Here is an 18,126-nt window from a genome sequence, read left to right as displayed (position 1 = left end):
AGGAAGTAGGACATATTTCCACATTTTTCTCGCTTGTGTACACTTTGGTATATTAACCAACATGTGAATTTGGTTTTCTAACCATGATATGAATTCTAATAACTATCAGTTTTCCTGGACATCTTTGACACCAACAGCAGAGGATCTGGGGGTAAAATATGCCAAATCACACTATATTACAGAGTACATCATTATTAGAATGTGGGTCTACCTATCTACCTATTCATATCTAAATCAATCAATTATCCATCTACCATCTATCAATCATCTATATAATAAGCAGTCCAAATATATGACACAAAATTCAAAATTTATATATTCTTATCCCCACTCCATCTCTAGTCACATTCCTGAGAACAGAAAGAGCGTATGCATCATTTCATGGTATCATATCCAGCATTCCCACATTGCCTTTTTCCTTAAGAAAATAACACTGACATGGCTCCGTATCAGTTACTGTGTCTACTTTTTTTCAAAGGCTGCATAGTATTTTATTGTGTGTTTGTTTCATAATCTACATAACCGCTCCCCTCATGATGAATATTTTGCTTGTTTCCAAGCTTTTGTCACCGCAAACAATATTCTACCTCTGGATGCCAGTCATTAGTCAAGACAGCTGATTTAACCGTTCAATTTGTTGATGGATACTGGTTGAACTAAAAATGTGGAGTGACAGTCACATGTCTCACCTTGATGTGATAGGGAGTAATAAAGCACTACCTTTTTCTATCACCAATTACCATGAAGTAAATAAACAGTGTCAGGGAGGGGAGAAGGGAAATACTCTTGATTTTTTTTTTTAAAAGATTTTATTTATTTGTCAGAGAGAGAGAGAGAGAGCGAGCACGAGCACACAAGCAGGCAGAATGGAAGGCAAGGTGGAGAGAGAAGCAGGCTGCCTATTGAGGAAGGAGCCCGATGGATCCCAGGTCCCTGGGATCATGACCTGAGCCAAAGGCAGCGGCTTAACTGACTGAGCCACCCAGGCATCCCCTTGATTTTTTTTAATCAATTTTCCACCTTTTATTCACCTGAACAGGGCAGGAAGAGGATGTATTGAGCTTTCTCTATTCCAGTCATGTCTTATTTAAGATTAAGTCTAGACAGTAATTGCAAGGCACAGAAAGGTGATACAACATGCTGGATTGTGCTGTTTCAACTTGTTTTTGCTGGTAACATGCTTCCGATTTTGTGCTGGTCAAGGAAAAAACTTGGGTGAGATTTGCAAGATGGAAGCAAGGCAGTAGGTGTAATTGTGAAGGTTATCTGGTCATATATGGTGGGGGACAGAAGCAGAGGTAGCTGGTGGGTTCCAGCTGGTCCTTGCTGGCCTCTGCTCTGCTACTGGGTCACCTTTGCGACCTCCAGCCCTACAGACCAATGGAGGCACCAAGTCCTCCAGGGGTTTGGCTGCGCATAGTTGCAGAGAGCACAGCCATTCTTGGGTCTTTCCATGAGTTCCTCCTTTGTGGCCCTACTCTAGCAGTTCTACATGGCTGGCTTCTCAGATTTCCCTGGAAGTTCTGACACGTCCATCCATGTCACTGCTTCAGTTAGACTGGCTGTTGATTCCTTTTTGGATCATCTGGCTCCTCCTTGTAGACCTTTCCCAGTTCCTCCCACACTAGTGGAGGGTCTCATTCCTACAAGAAACCCCTTATTCTTAGCATAGTGATCTTGGCTCTGCTTTCCTGCCTGGCCCCTGACTGCTATACACAGGAAATGCTCATTTGGTTGTGTCCTTCCTGAAGTACCTCACCTGTTTCCTGGCTCTGTGTTGTGAGAGGCAGATGAGAAACTTGAGAGTAACAACAAGATGATGGCTCCTTGTCCACTTCTAATTCGGCAGTAAAAAAGAAGCAGTTTAAGCTTTCATTAGGAGATGGGAATTGAAAGTCCATGGCATGATTTTGGAGGTCTTCAGGAAAAGTGTAAGTTCTCAGTTTGAGATGGCTTCGTCGCAGTCCTGCTTCAAGTCCAAGGGATGGATAAATGGCTCTGAGAGTCCTTTCTAGGACTGTCATACCATAGCTCCTGAAGACTCAAAGAAATGCCACATTAAGTCAGTTCATTGGTTCCAGCCCATCATCCTTTTTCTCCCAGCAGCCCCAAGAGATGTTTGTGTGAGGTTATAGCTGTACTCCACTGTATCACCTAAATGTGAAGGATGCCTTCCGGCATGCCTTCCCAAACCCTATGAATATCCTTTCCTTTACCTCTTATTTAATGCTGTTAGTTATTATTTCATCGCAGCTGTCGGAGGACAACCTTGTTTCCCTGTAGAATGTTGCTTGTCAAAATTAAAGTCCTGAAGTTAGATGTTTTCTATATGACTTTGCTGGTCTAAATATCTGGGCTAAACTTGTCTGTAGACCTCTCCTAAATAGTGTTATTTTTCTTTTATGTGAAATCTACTGCTGGGATACCAAATTCTTTTCTTTCTCTTTCATGTTATGTAAAATTACATTATATATATAACATAAAAGTGGCCATTTTAGCTATATTTAATTGAATTAAAATTTAACTGTATTTAATGGCACTGGTTCCATTCACAGTGCAGTGCAGCTATCATAACTATCTAGTTTCAAAACTTTTTCATTCCCCAAAACAGAAACTCTGCAACCATTAAACATATTTCCCATTCCTCCCTCTCCCCAAGCCCTGGTAACCTCAAATCCACTTTCTATCTTTATGAATTTGCCTTTTCTAGACATTTCATATACGTGGAATAATACAATACCTGACTTTTTGTGTCTGGTTTATTTCATGTAGCATAATGTTCTTCTTAAGATCCCAGCCTTTTTCTGTTCAGAACGAAGATAGGTTTCCCCTCTCCTCCAGTTCTGAGAATCTCTTTATGACTTCATTTTATGTTGGATTCTTAACTGTCATCCTGGGAAGAGGAAAGAGACCCAAATATATAGGGCCTTATTCCAATGTGATGCTTTAAAAACATAAAGTGATGAGGAAATAAATGCAACATAAAGATACTCTTTTACAAGGCTCACTGGTCTTAAACACAATTATTCAGATGAAATATCAATGAAATATATTTTTTTTCAATCTTTGTGTTGAAACTTGAAGTCATAGGGCTACAAGTCTGCTAAGCCCCTCACTATCTAGTAATGGTCTACAACTGTTTAAACATATTCTAGTCCTTTGATATATGGGAGAGATCATATGCCAGAGCATATCTAATGCGTGATTAATCGTTTTTGACATTTCTCTTCAGTGCTGAGGACGATGGTTGAATTTGCTTGTGGCTGCATTGACAATAACTTATCTCTTTCTCTTTCATTCCCGAAGGGAAATGTCATAACAAGAACCCGCCATGAAATAAAACATGTACATCACAGGTTTTGTGTTTTTTTTTTCAATTTTTGAAAAACAAAAGAGGTTGACCTCAGAGTCAGAAGGAATTTATACTGAACAAAGAGAGACCTAAATATAGAATCTTATTTGTTTTAACATTTGCTATTTTTCCTGTGGCAAGAAAACTGTTCCAGAGTATAAAGCAACAGGAAAACAGCTACTGCCCACCTAGGTGAGTGGACTGTAAAATTATCTACTTGTAAAAATATCAGCCCTGTAACCTATATAGTTTATAGTTTGGTTTATTTAATCACTTATTCATCCATCCAGATAATAAAAGTTACTGAGTGTCTACTTTGTACAAGGTACCGTGGTAGGTCTGTCCAATGTGATAGCCAGTAGACAGGTTGGACTTTGCAATATAAATTCAATAAAATTAAAAAATCACTTCCTTTGTTGCTCTAGCCTCCCATCTCAAGTACTCAACACTCACAGGTAGACAATGGCTAGCGTATTGGACAGCACAGATACCAGATCATATCCATCACTGCAGAAAGGCTTTGTTTTGTTTTATTTTATTTGAGAGAGAGAGAGAGTGTGTGTCCACGAGCAGGGAGGAGGGGCTAAGGGATAAGGAGAAGCAGACTGCCTGCTGAGCAGGGAGCCTGATGCGGACTCAATGCCAGGACCCCCAGGGATCCTGACCTGAGCCAAAGGCAGACGCTTACCCAACTGAGTCTAACGGGCAGCCCTGGTACAGAATATAAGAAGTTGTAATAGAAAGTTTTTTCCTTGAAAGAGTTTGCCATCTAGTTGCTCATTTATAAAGAAAAGAAGTATAATTTTTGTTTCATTTTGCAATATATGATAATAAAATAATAAAAGTTGCCCTTTTGGGGGCATGTATTGTGGGCCACATCCTGCAAAATTCTGTATGCATGTGTCAGAACAGAAGTAATAGATGCCGTTTCTCTGGGCTTATTGGCCTCTCCCTCGTTCTCATGTTCCTGGTGTATGTGGGAGAGTGCTGGTCCTTGCCCTAGCTGACTCTACTGTCATGCAGATTTACAAGAAAGGGGAACTAGACAAGGGACTGGACTGGGGAGAGGAGAGGGTGGAAGGTAATCCAGTGAGATCCTGTGCTCTCACTGCAAAAGGATGAAAACCATGAAAAGAAAGGTTCTGAGGAGCTGTAGGCTGTAAGAGAAGTTATAGGAAAAGAAGGGGGATTGTCAAAAGTTTGTTGTGGACTATATATATACTCCTTCCAGATAGAGAAAAAATGTGAGTAAAAAGGTAGAGTAAATTTGAGGTGGATATTTTTTAATTGGACTGTTTTCTTCAATCATCACACTGAGAGAAGACAATGTGAGTCACAGATAAAATTATACTATAAAGTAATACTATCATTATTCTCATTAATTTCACCTTTACTGCTACTCTGCAAGGTAAGCCTTTTTTTTTTTTAATGCAGAGTCAGAGAAATTAATACCATACTACCTGACACTACTATTCACTAGTATACACTACTATACTTACTACTGACACTACCATACTACCCAGGGTCATCTGGCCAGTATGGTAGTGTCAGATTTGAACCTAGCGATATGTGACTCTGGTGGCCATGCTTCAGTTGTTCTAAGTTACTGCCTCAATACACAAAGGATCAGAGAGTATGTAATGAAGTACCAAGGAAGTCCTACGGGTGGTAATGAAGGCTAGGAAGTCCAAAGAAGCAGAGGTTAGAGTGAGCTGCAGTGGGGAGTACATGCTTCATGAGCAGAGGGAAATATAAACTGGCTGTGGAGGGCTGGTAGGACCTGATGGAGAATGGGCAGAGGTGGACAAAGGAATAAACAAACAGAGCAGGAATGGGGGGCACTGGCTATAGCAGGAGGGCTTAGTGGTCTTCCAATAATGGCATTGTAGAAGCTGGACCAAATTAGTGGTAGAGAGACTAAACCAACAACCATGATTTGATGAAATTGCTGCTGGAGGGTATTTAAAGATTTCAAGATGATGGTTGAAATAATACTTAAATTTCAGCCTCTTGGCAAATTGCTCCATCCTTGCTGGCAGCTTGTCTCAGGAGATAGTAAATAACAGAGCTGGCTCCAAGTCATGTTTCTATGAGATTCTATTTTATGTGTCAAGCTGGTGGGGCCAAGAGTGCCCAGATACTTGGTTAAAAACGACCCTACGTGTCTGTGAGGGTGTTTCCAAATGAGATTAACACTGGAGTCAGTATACTGAGTGAACCATATTGTCCTCTCCATTGTGGGCGGATTTCATCCAATCCCTTGGAGGCAAATAGAAACAAAATGTGGACTAAGGCAGAATTTGTGCTTTCTCTGCCTGTCTATTTCAGACTCAGACTTGGACTGGAGCCATACCACCCCCCTGGATCTCCAGCTAGCTGACTCTGGATCTTGGAACTTCTCAGTTTTCATAATTGTATGAACCAATACCTTATAACAAGTCTCACACATACACGTATGCACACTTACTTACACGTGTGTGTGTGTGTGTGTGTGTGTGTGTGTGTATCCTATTGATTCTATTTCTTTGGAGAACCCTAATACATATGGCCGCTATGTGCTGATCATAATGAAACAGTGAATCAGAAAGTTCAACTCTGTCAGCAGCTCCTCAGGGTGTGAATTCAGAGCTAGGAGATGGACTTCTGCCTGCTCCAATCTCTAGATCTAGCCTCGAACTAGAGGGATTCCTCCATAGTCTGGATGGACAAGAAGATCCAGAGGTCAATGATCGGGTCTGTGTGGCCTTTCTATGGCCAAAGACTAGTCCTCTCAGACTTCTAAGACAAATTTTACTGAAAGGCATGACTTTCCATAACAGATAAAATCAGAAAGGGAGAAAAATACTATCTAAGAGAGGCAAGGAAGTTCTGTGACCAGACTTGCACTGGGAATGTTCTGTTCATGATACTACCTGGTATTACTCTGAAAATAATCTTTGAGTAGAATTCAGTAATCCCAAAATAGCAAAATGACCAAGCTTCAGTTCTTTAGCTAAGTAGGGCAACTTGTTCCATTGAATCAGACTCTGCGGTTAGCGCTGTCCTGGCCCAAGTGCAGACTCCTTTGCCCAAGGTTTTTGTGCACAATAAGTTCTGCCACATGGAACAGTCAGATCAAGGGTTCTCAACCTGGAGAGATTTAAAACAAGCATACAAACTTGGAGGTAGAGCTCTGCCTCCACATATTAAGACTTAACTCTTAGATGGAAACATAGTATGAATACATTTTCATGACTCTAGTGAAAAATGCAACGAGTTTGACTTGAGAAGCACTGATCTGAACCATTCCACACTAAGCCACATTGGACCCAGACACTGCGGGATTAGCCCATAGAGTCTGAGGACAATTAAATTCCTGTAATGCTTTCATGTCGTTTGCCAGAATAAGCAGAAGCCCCATCCTGCTCACACCCCGCTCTCCCTGTTTTGTAGTGATTAAGGAGTGTCTCTTAGGGGGCTGCTCTCTTCACCCTTTCTCCCCACATTCCTCTGCTGCATATTGCCTTCTTCTGACCCTGGGCCTTTGCTATGCAGAGTAGAGTCCTGAGACCAGCTCCTGTGCCATTACCTGGATGCTTGATAGAAATGTAGACTCCCAGGCCCACCTAATGAGTCAAATTCTGAATTGTGGAATCCTCAGGTGATGTTTATGCAATTTACAAGTTGGGAATCACCGTTGCATACAATCTCTCCTTGGATATGCCTAGGGTAAATGTGCTGACATTAGGACAGTGATTATACAGAAGGGATGATCCACTCTGTTCCTTCTTTCAGTTCCTAAAAAACAAGGTCATTAGCTCTCTACCAGAAAGCCCACTCTCTGATGTTAGTCATTAAGGGAAATTACATATAAAGTGTACTCAGGTTAATATATATATATATATATATATATATATATATATATATATATATGAGATAGAGAAAGACAGAGAAAGAGAGAGAGAGAGACACCAGTCAGCCAGTTGTCCCTGCAGTTGGCCAGACAAATGACTGATGGGTGGGGAGAAGATGCACCGGAAAGCCAAAGCTCAGCACTCAATTATGTACTCAATGCACAACAGCTGAAATCAGGAGCTATTCAGATGCCATCCATATTTCTTGAATCTCTGTTCTCTCCTTGATTTGGCTTCAGCCTCTCTTAGCTTTTGTCGGGTGGGATCTCTTTCCAGTGTGGCTTAGTGGCTTCAGGGCAGGCCCTGGCAGCTGGGAGTGAGCAATGCGTCAGGTATTTTACTATTTCAGGAGGACATGACAAGGAGCCGATTGATCCAAAATAAATCTCCTGAGCACACACTGCTCCTCATCTCTTCATTATTAGTTGAGAAGAGAGTTTCCTGGTGTTGAGAGCAGAAGACCAGAGAAGTTTCAATCATGATGAGCTTCCTCTACTCCCATACTCTCTGACTTTGGCCACTCCCATTTAATGAGGCCTGTGTCTGGGTTCCAATGGGGGCAGCCTAACAAAATAGTGCATTGAGATTAAGAAGATGGGTTTTGGAATCAGGTAGATTTTGTTTGAATCCCACTTCTGCCACGCCCAAGCTTTGATCTTGGATGTCCTCCTTGAATTTTGACATCCGTGTTTTCTTCTGTAGAAGTAAGATGGTGAGAGAACCCATTTTACAGGAATTTTGTAAAGATTAAACTTTGTGAAGATTATATGGTAATAGCATTGCTTCTGTTACACAGAAGGCCTCCAGAAGTAGTAGTATGATCATCGTTAGTATCATAGTCTGCATTATATATATTAGCAACCACTGGACACTTAGGTGTACGTAGTGTTCTGTTGATTCGCTTTGAAGCACTTCAAGTGTGAAGAACATAGACATCCTCCTCTTAAAAATAGCAGGTATAGGGGCGCCTGGGTGGCTCAGTGAGTTAAGTCGCTGTCTTCGGCTCAGGTCATGATCCCAGGGCCCTGGGATCGAGTTCCGCATTGGGCTCTCTGCTTATCGGGGAGCGTGCTTCCCTCTCTCTCTCTCTGCCTGCGTCTCTGTCTACTTGTGATCTCTCTCTGTAAAATAAATAAATAAATAAAAAATAGCAGGTATATTCACTTATACACAGGCATCCAGGCGCCTGGGGAAATGCTCTTTCTGAAGAATAAGGTGCAAGCTGGAGCAGTCTTGGTGGGTGATTCTTGGGAATCCAAGAGTGTACGGCAACCAAATTCAGGTCCTATTACAAAAGGATTCAGCACTGTGCATATATTTGTTAAAAAAAAAAAAAAAGGCTGCTACCAACTTTTATTCATTGTGATCATTTTTGAGCCACGCTCTAGTTCCAGCCAAGTGCTAGACTACGTTTACTGTCCCCAGCCTGCTGAGCTTCTCTGTGACAGCTCCAACTCAGCCTCTACTGGAATGCCAGAGGAGCTTGAAGGCAAAGAGTTTGAGAATCCTGATGCCAGGTTATTCTTGGCAATAACCCACTTTGGCCCAGATGGAATCTTGAGGCTCTGTCCTCTTTATTCAGGGCTGTAACCAGCAGACAGCTCCTCTGTGTGGAGGAAGGCAGGCATGGGAATCCCACCTGGGCACACCCAGGGGTATCCCTGTGGATAAAGAACGAGTAGGATGGGTTGACTGTCTTTTTCAAACGATTTCCATTAGATAACAGAATCCTTTTATGAAACAGCAAAATATCCCAATACATAAAAGAGATAATAGCCTTTTGTTCTGGTCGATAAATATGTCTCCGTGCATAAGAGACTATGAGAGACATTATTTTTCTAGATAATTACTGCTGTGCGTACTTCCTCGCTCCCTCACACACGTATCGGCGTAGTCAGCGGCCTCTGTTGCTTGCCACCTAGGAATCCCAAGGCTCCTTGAACAGTATTTACAAACCACTGCACTTACTGATCTCTAAGGCACAGTTGGTTCCCGTTTTCCGTTACACCGATGCACTGAATATGGCCCTGGGGAGGAGGAGGGATTTAGTGTGCTGAGGGGAGAGTGGGATAGGGTCTGGAAGAGAAGCTGAAGCTCGGAGAGTGAGGCTGGTGTTGAGCAGAGAAACAAGTCAGGGCCAAGGGAAGGACTGAGTCTCAGTGGTAGAGGTGAGCAGCTTTTTAAGAGCAAACGAGGCAGCGATTATTTCTCAGGCATAAAACACGTGCCTTCAGCTCACCTGTGGCAGTGTTTGGCTATCATCCATTCATGGCCTAGATTGTTCATGTGCCTTTAGAACCAAATCTGCTTCCAGCGCCCAGCTCGGTAAGACCCTCCCGCTCTGTGGTTTGCTTCCTGTGAGGGCTGAGTAAGGAAGCCAGGGAGGTGGGCAGAGGGCAGAGGACCGCAGGATAAGCCCCGGTTTGCTTGCTCCTAAGTCTGTCCAGGACTCAGAAGCTCTAAGCCATTTGACTTATCATTTACACATATAAAATGTGTGCTTCAAAGCACACATGGAAGCTTTTTGTATTGACTCCCTACCCTGAGACCGGTAAGACAGAAATCTGACATTTTTGATGAATCAGAAATCTTCCTTGACTGATGTGGAGGAAGACTGAAACTTACAGAGCAGGTGGTCTACATGGAAACAAGGAGAACAGTACGCCGTAAGTGGGTTAGTCGAAACATGCTGGCAGGGTTGGAAAGTTTTGAGGGAAATCATCGCAACCATTTTGGAAACCAGGCCAGAAATACTGACAAAACCAGAGACAACCCCACCCTCTCTAAATGTTGTCCTAACATTTTGATATTTTTGATACTATCAAAATATAATATTTAGATATTTAAAGCTTTCGATTTTCAAAGCTCTCTCACAGAGGCACTAATAAAACCTGCAAAAATGTTCTGTGATCCAAAATATGCTTCTTTCTGAGAGAGACTGATGAGACTGACAAAAACCAAAAACTAATCAACCATCAAGATTGACTTAAAATGCAATTTCCTTTCAAAATCGGGCTTTATTTTATTTCTTTTCAGTGTTACAAAATTCGTTGTTTTTGCACCACACCCAGTGCTCCTTGCAGTTCGTGCCCTCCACAATACCCACCACCAGGCTCACCCAACCTCCTACCCCTTTCCTCTCCAAAACCCTCAGTTTGTTTCCCAGAGTCCACAGTCTTCATGGTTTGTCTCTCCCTCCAATTTCTCTCAACCCAGTTCTCTCCATCTCCCCATGTCCTCCATGCTATTTGTTATGCTCCACAAATAAGTGAAACCATATGATAATTGACTCTCTCTGCTTGACTTATTTCACTCAGCATAATCTCTTCCAGTCCCGTCCATGTTGCTACAAAAGTTGGGTATTCATCCTTTCTGATGGAGGCATAATACTCCATAGTGTATATGGACCACATCTTCCTTATCCATTCGTCCGTTGAAGGGCATCTTGGTTCTTTCCACAGTTTGGCGACCGTGGCCATTGCTGCTATGAACATTGGGGTACAGATGGCCCTTCTTTTCACTACATCTGTATCTTTGGGGTAAATACCCAGGAGTGCAATTGCAGGCTCAGAGGGAAGTTCTATTTTAACTTCTGGAGGAATCTCCACACTGTTCTCCAAAGTGGCTGCACCAACTTGCATTCCCACCAACAGTGTAAGAGGGTTCCCCTTTCTCCACATCCTCTCCAACACATGTTGTTTCCTGTCTTGTTGATTTTGGCCATTCTAACTGGTATAAGCTGGTATCTCAATGTGGTTTTGATGTGAATCTCCCTGATGGCTAATGGTGAACATTTTTTCATTTAGCCATTTTCATTTTTCATTAGCCATTTGTATGTCTTCCTCGGAGAAGTGTGTTTTCATGTCTTCTGCCCATTTTTTGACGTGATTATCTGTTTTGTGGGTGTTGAATTTGAGGAGTTCTTTATAGATCTTGGATATCCCCCAAGTGTTCAACTACAATGTTACCTTTTTTTTCCCTTCCCTCCCTGACATATCTTCCAAGGGCAACTCCAGAAAGAGTCCCTGGGCTGCTCTGCCCACTTTCATGTAAACTGGAGATCAAATGGCCAAAGACTGTGGGAAGGGGATGAGGCTTCAAGGATGGGTATCTCTCTGGGGAAGGAGGAGTGCAAGCTTCAGGGGAAAACTGTAAGCCTTGCAAGCACGGAACCTCTCTGAGTAGGGCCTTCACCAGGGGTCAGCAGGAGTGAGTTAGGGCCTTTCCCTCATGCAGAGGCCCCCATCCCTTCCTAGAGTGTGGTGGACTGAAGCAGGCTCCAGGACAGATGGCGCATTTTGGACAAGATCCCACAGCCCCTGCCGTGGAAGTGGAGGGGCGGGGTGGCGGGGGAGGGGGTGCATGAGAGGAAAGAAGCAGGGTAGATTTGCAGGAGAAGCGAGGCAACCCAGACGGCCTCTGCAAATTCTAAGCACAGCCTAGGTAAGAAAATTGGATTCCTCAGATGGGCCCACCTAAGAATTTCCAGGAGCATCTGCAGGTGTAATTTTGATACTCCTCTGAAGCCAGCAGGGAACCGCCTGTCGCGGTCTGGCTCATCTCTGGGCTTTAGGCAGCCAGTGAGGTGGTGGGGGCAAGGGAGACCAGGCGGCCGCCTCCCGGTGTGCACGGGCTCCGCGATGTGCCGGCTCTGGCATCTGCTCTAGCCGCCTGCCCAAAATAGAACGTCTCATTGTGATGGATTAATCCTTGGCTCCCATCCTGCCCGGGTCACCAGCTCAGCCTGTGAGGCGTGCTGGGGCGTGGGGGTAGGGGGACAAGGGGCACTTAACTCGTTCAGCACATTCCCTCTTCTCCCCTGCACAAGTGCCCTGTCCAGCTGCCCAGCCCTTGTGCAGAAACAGATAGGGCTGGCAGGTGCTTGGGGCGGGCCTCCAACAAGAGAGGATCGTTAGCTTCCTTTTAAGTGGCTCACGGAGCCCTGGGAACAGAGAACCAAATTAAGGGAGACTTTTCCTTCCTCTGCTCTCTCGGAGCTTTTAATTTCCACTTCTAACTTAGCCTGTTTCTATTTCAATCTCCTCATCTGTAAAATGGGGGTTATAATTTTACTTACTTTAAATAGGTTGTATATATAAAGTGTCTACAACTTCACAAAATGGCAAATAATGAATGATTCCTTTATATGAAGCCGCTAGAGTAGTCAAATCCATAGAGACAGAAAATGAGAAAGTAGAATGGAAGTAGCTACGGTCCGGAGGGAGGAGGGATAGGGCCGTTGGTGGTTAGTGGGGACAGAGTTCCGCTTTGGGAAGGTGAGAAAAAGTCCTGGAGATGGACAGCGGTGACGGTTGCACAAAAATGTGAATGTACTTAGTGTCATTGAACTGTACCTTTAAAAATGGCTAAAATGGTACATTTTATGTATGTTTGTCCTCAACAAAACACACATACTGTGCCAGGTGTAAAAAGGGCTATGTAATATTGGCTATTATTATTATTCTCTCATGATATATATCATTCCCCACTTGATTTCAAATATGAAGCTTCTTCATTTTTTAACTAAAAAAAGCGTCTTGGGCACAGGGGTTAGTCCATTGGTAAAGTGTCTTGTCTTCAGCTCAGGTCATGATCCTGGAGTCCCGGAATGGAATTCCGCATCGGGCCCTCCGCTCGGCAGAGAGCCTACTTCTCCCTCTGTCCCTCACCTCACTTCTGCTCACTCTCAGTCTCTCTCTCAAATAAATAAATTAAATAAATAAATAAAATCTTTTTTTTTTTAAAAAAAGCCTCTTTTGCTCATACAAGAGTGTTCCCATCATCTCACTCATAGACATCTTCAGTTTACACACACAGAATGAATGAATGAATGAATGAATGAATGAATGAACATATGTTGAGCCAGAAAACAGAATAGGCCAGAGTGAATTCTCTTGCCCTTAACCCCCTGACTAACAAAGGAGACAACAGGTAATCCTGAGGGTAGCCCCGACCAAACATCTGGAAAGTTCTGAAGTTTAGGAATAATTAAGGTTAACTTGTGAGAGCTGCTCAGGGACCCACTTCAGGGCCACCTTGTGGTTGGAGGACTATTTGGAGGCTGAGCCCACATGGCAGGTATCCCAAGAGTTTGGCCCCACCCTAGGGTAGAAAACTTAAGACTTCTTTCAAGATTTACCACTGCCAGTCCCCCAGGACTGACCCCTAAGGAACCCAGCTTTGGAAGAAGAAGTAAGGAGTCATGCATCCTACCTTTCTCTATAAAGTCCATCCCTTCAGTGGGGTATACTGTTGTCTTTGTCTTTTCCTACCATCCCTTATCGCCCCATCCAAAGTGAGCAGGGAGGAGAGAGCCAGGCTGTGATTTTCACTAAATGTTCCAAACCTAACTATTGTGAGCCATACAAGAATCATACAAGAATATATATATATATATATATATATATATATATATATATATATTTTTTTTTTTTCTGGGAATCACCTAAAAGAATTCTTTAGAAATTACTTTTTAAAAGATTTTACTTATTTATTTGACAGAGAGAGAGAGATCACAAGTAGGCAGAGAGGCCAGCAGAGAGAGAGGGGGAAGCAGGCTCCCTGCCGAGCAGAGAGCCCGATGTGGGACTCAATCCCAGGACCCTGAGATTGTGACCTGAGCCGAAGGCAGAAGCTTAACCCACTGAGCCCAGGTGCCCCAAGATCCAGAAATTATTGATTGTATCTTATAAACAAGGAGAAAAACCAGAGGGAGGCATGAAAACTCTTGAGTCTCACACGGTAAACAAGACGCTATTTTTGTGTGGAATATTTTCACAAGCTCATGGAGGGTGTGAGGCTTCATCAGAAAGCAACAATTCACCTTGCGGGAGGTTGAAGTTAATTTTCAGGGACCTTAAACAACCTTGGCCCTGGCTGGGGAGGCTGGGAAGGAGGAGGAGATGAGTGACACTGGGCAGCAGAAATGAAAAGCCACAGGCGGGTGATTAAAATGGTGGCTGAAAAGGGCACCAGGAAAAAGAGGAGCCACAGGCTTGAAGGTTAGGAGAGAGCATTGGTGCTGCTGAAAAAGGTTTGAGGGACAAATCGCCATTTGAGGCTCTGGCTCCAGCCTTCCCACTGACCTGAATAGTTTCGGCCCCATGCTGACCCCCGTCTCCCATGCTCTGCAGCAGGTTTTGCTTAAACTCCCTGCTAGCTAGAGATTATAGATGAGTCACTGTGTAGAGAGGATTGTCTCCTTTGCGCCCCTTTGGGAAGGCACATTCTGCTGAGTGGGCCCGCATAGAGTGCGTGACAAGCGGATTTCTTGTCAGCCAGAATCTCCCTTTGGAAGCTTCCCCATGGGGCAGGTGCAGGGACAAGGGCAGGGCAGCACGTAGGAGCTGGGCAGTACAAACCTGTGCTGAGCTGCCCTGGGACTCTTGCTCCCTTGTGCACGATCAGAGGTGAAAATGCTGCCCTGCCCCCCGGGGGTCCTGCACGCACACACAAGCACACACACATGCACACACATACACACACACATGCACACACATAGCACACAGACACATGCACACACAAGCGCGCGCACGCACACACACACACTCACCCCACAGAGCCTGGGATCAGCTTCCAAAGCCAGGCCTGGGGTCCAACGGCGTCTTGTTCCGGGGGAGGATGGACTAACCTGTTAGGCAGAGCAAGCTGCTGTTTTCAGCAGCAGGATTGAGCTGCATCGTCCCCGTACCCTTTGCACGCAGACAGAAACCTGAAATAAAAACAAATTTAAATAAAGGTATTTAACATTCATGCTGAAGTGAGGAGAGGCAGATTGGCTCAGTGCCCAGAGAAGCAAGAAGCAGTCATTTCTGAATCCAACTCTGCCGCTGGTGACCTTGAGCCAATCACGTAACCTCTCCTCAGTTTCTCTAGGTGTAGATCAGGAGCTGTGGTGTGACCAGATCCTCAACTACGTGAAGGTTAACTGGAGGTGAGGGGGAAAGAGAGAGAGAGAGAGAATACTAGTGAAATTCTTTGCCTATGTATACAAAGTACAAAGTGTTAAGAAACACAATAAAGGGGCGCCTGGGTGGCTCAGTTGGTTAAATGTTTCCCTTTGGCTCAGGTCATGATCCCAGGGTTCTGGGATTGAGCCCCGGTTAGGCTTCCTGCCCAGTGGAGAGCCTGCTTCTCCCTCCCCCTCTGCCTGCCTCTCTGCCTACTTGTGCTCTCTCTCTGTCAAATAAATAAATAAAACCTTAAAAGAAAAAAAAAAAAAAGAAAAAGAAAAGAAACATGATAAAATCTTTGTGGCAACATTAGGGTAGGCGTGTTGCAATTTCATGTCTCCATCCTGTACCTTTGGGATGCGTGTTCTCCCTAACTCAAGCTGACGTTTGTCTCCTCATCAGACTGAGCACCCCTGGTTGCTGCTTGTCCCAGTGAAAATGGGGTAATGAAACAGAGCTCACAGCCTCACGTACCCCAGTAGTTCCTGCCTCCACCTGCCGCCTGGTCAGGTAAATCTGAGCCCTATAGCGTAAGAGGCCTCGATTATCACTCACAGACATTCATGCTTCAGGCTTCTTGTTTTGCTGGGGTTTCTCAGAGAGTTTGTTCTCCTCGTAGGTCCCCAACTCTAGTCTCCGTGTAAAAGTAAAAATGTCACCTTTTTATTAACCTACCTTTAATTTAACTAAGAGCTGATCACTTTGGTATTTGGATCTGGAAGTATCCAATTATTCTGCCCTTGTCAGGGGCAAAAATCATGGTTTCTCTTGAGCACCAATATTCTGTTCAAGGAGATTGTGATTTAATAGGCCAGTTTTCACTCATTCCAAGAAAGTCACATTGGCTAGGAACCTCTTTTTGTGACTTATATATTTAAATATTTGTGGAAGTGAGGTGAGAGAGAGAGGCTGAAGGAGATAAACGATCTAGACCGTTCTCTCAGGGGGTGGGATGAAGGGGGTCATTGAACACGTATTTCATTTGCTTTTGATAACAGCCAGTTCATTTAGACAATGAGACCTGGGCTTTGGCGCAGTCGTCTATGGAGAGACTAATCTGATACATTTCTGTTTTATTTAGGGTCTCTGCTCTAAACCAAACAGCGAGTTGCTTGGAAATGAAACCCATGAAGTCCTCTTCAGCCAATGCAACGACTCGCATTGACTTGAATATTCTGCATGTCTGTGTTATTTTCTGCAGCATTTCAATATAACTGTCTAACAAGGTGACCAGAAATAATAAGCTCTTGACATTTCCCTCCCCCTCTCGAACAGAACCTGATTATTCCCTGACAGCAACTTTCCTTGTCAGGAGAGTCCCACAGAGCCTAGAAGCAGGGACATTTTAGCCTTTACAGATTATCAGAGCAGAGGAATCTGAACGAGCAGCTTTAAAATAGCTGAGGTGTCAAACAGGGGTCAACTTTCACGTAGGACATTTATGGTGAAGAGTCTGGTAAGTAACTCACATTGCTTAGCATATTTATTTATAGTAAATTAACTATTGCAAAGCTAGATCCCAATTTTTTTCAGTGGCTGTAGGGAAGTCAACCCCCACCCCCCACATACACTGACATACACACAGGACCCAGACATCAACTGAATATCAGTTCAAGTTTATTCTACCTTCTGATAATGATCGAGAGGAATCCTTGGACTCTAATACCTGAAAACTTGCAGTGAAAACAAGGTTTTGCGCTTACAAAGAGCTTTCCTTCCAAAAATGAAATAGCCAATTTTGCAGATTCATGCTTACCCCTTAGCGTGGGACGATCTTCCACGGTTTCTCCAATTCCCTTTCTGGGCATCATTGTCCTTTATTCATCTCTCTTCCCAGATCATCCAAGACCCAGAGAGAGAGAGAGAGAGAGAGAGAGAGAGAGAGAGAAGAGAGAGCGCTCTTCCAAAGACCCAGAGCTCTCCTGTGGGACCAGGGCTGCAAGCAAGCTAAAAGGTCATGACCAACATGTTTGAAGTGAACGGGACACCTCTTAAACATACTTATATATTAAAAGAGAAGCCTAGAAAAGGTGAATCTTGAAAGAACTATCTCTCTGTTGCTGGAATTGCAGAGGTCTTGGCAGGATGTGGTTGGGGGGAAGCCGGGTGTGATAGTTTTGGAGAAAGGGGCATCTTCCTGGTGCCCTTCAAAACATACCACATATGTCACCTTCTATTGCCCTCACTTCTAAAGCCACTGCTCGGCCATTCAAAGGAAATATGGTATTTTAACCAATTAGGTTCTGTTCCATATTGCTTGTTTTTTTTTTTCCCCCCCAGAAGCTGTTCCTATGTTTACTGTAATATGCTTATTGGTAAACATTGGACCTGGTTTTAGCAACAAGCTGTCTGACCAAACTTGTCAGGATTTCTGGCAGATCTGCTCTGTGCAGCCCCTTTCCACTCTTCCTAGACCCTTTCCTAATACAGTCCTCCAGTAAACCCACCTGGTCCTGTTTATCCTATTGTTGCGGCTCCTGGTGGTATGGATTTACATGGTTATGTATACTCATGTCAAAGGGGAGACGTACATAACTCCCCTCAGCACAGTGACCTGCCGGCAGAAACTGCTCACATGCGCGGGTCTCTGGTTCCTGCCTGAGGAATAGCAGAGCCTTGTTCTGAACGACAAGGGACAGTGTGGTCACTCGGGAGGGCTAAAGGGCAGGAAACACCACGTACTTTCCTATCTCTGTCTGAGTGGTCCTGGCAGCTGGACAGGACAGAGATGGCTGGAGGCAGCAAGGGCACGTCTGTTCACCAGCTCCACTCCTCTTGGGCCATAGAAAGTTCAGTCATGGAGAAACATGGGCCGGTTCACACACGTGGCTTCCCTCACCCATTTACAAAGAGGAATATCCTAAGAAATGATGGTTAGTCACTTCTAACCTTGCAAGTCAGAGCTAGTTTTTATAGTCAGTCAAACCTG

General features: G+C 44.0%; 1 long non-coding RNA gene across 1 annotated transcript; it reads right to left on the bottom strand.

Moving 5' to 3' along the window:
- Window positions 1–2,753: 2,753 nt before the first annotated feature.
- On the bottom strand, window positions 2,754–11,901 carry LOC116589977. Its single transcript, XR_004285452.1, has 3 exons — window positions 11,721–11,901; window positions 6,921–7,055; window positions 2,754–2,893 (listed from the first exon to the last, which is right to left on the bottom strand). It is a non-coding gene; the product is annotated as an uncharacterized LOC116589977 (long non-coding RNA).
- Window positions 11,902–18,126: the final 6,225 nt, after the last annotated feature.

Source organism: Mustela erminea, chromosome 5 (assembly GCF_009829155.1).
Source record: "Mustela erminea isolate mMusErm1 chromosome 5, mMusErm1.Pri, whole genome shotgun sequence".
NCBI classification, from domain to species: domain Eukaryota; kingdom Metazoa; phylum Chordata; class Mammalia; order Carnivora; family Mustelidae; genus Mustela; species Mustela erminea.
Note: the sequence above shows the minus strand (reverse complement) of the source record. Positions and strands in the feature narration are given on the sequence as shown.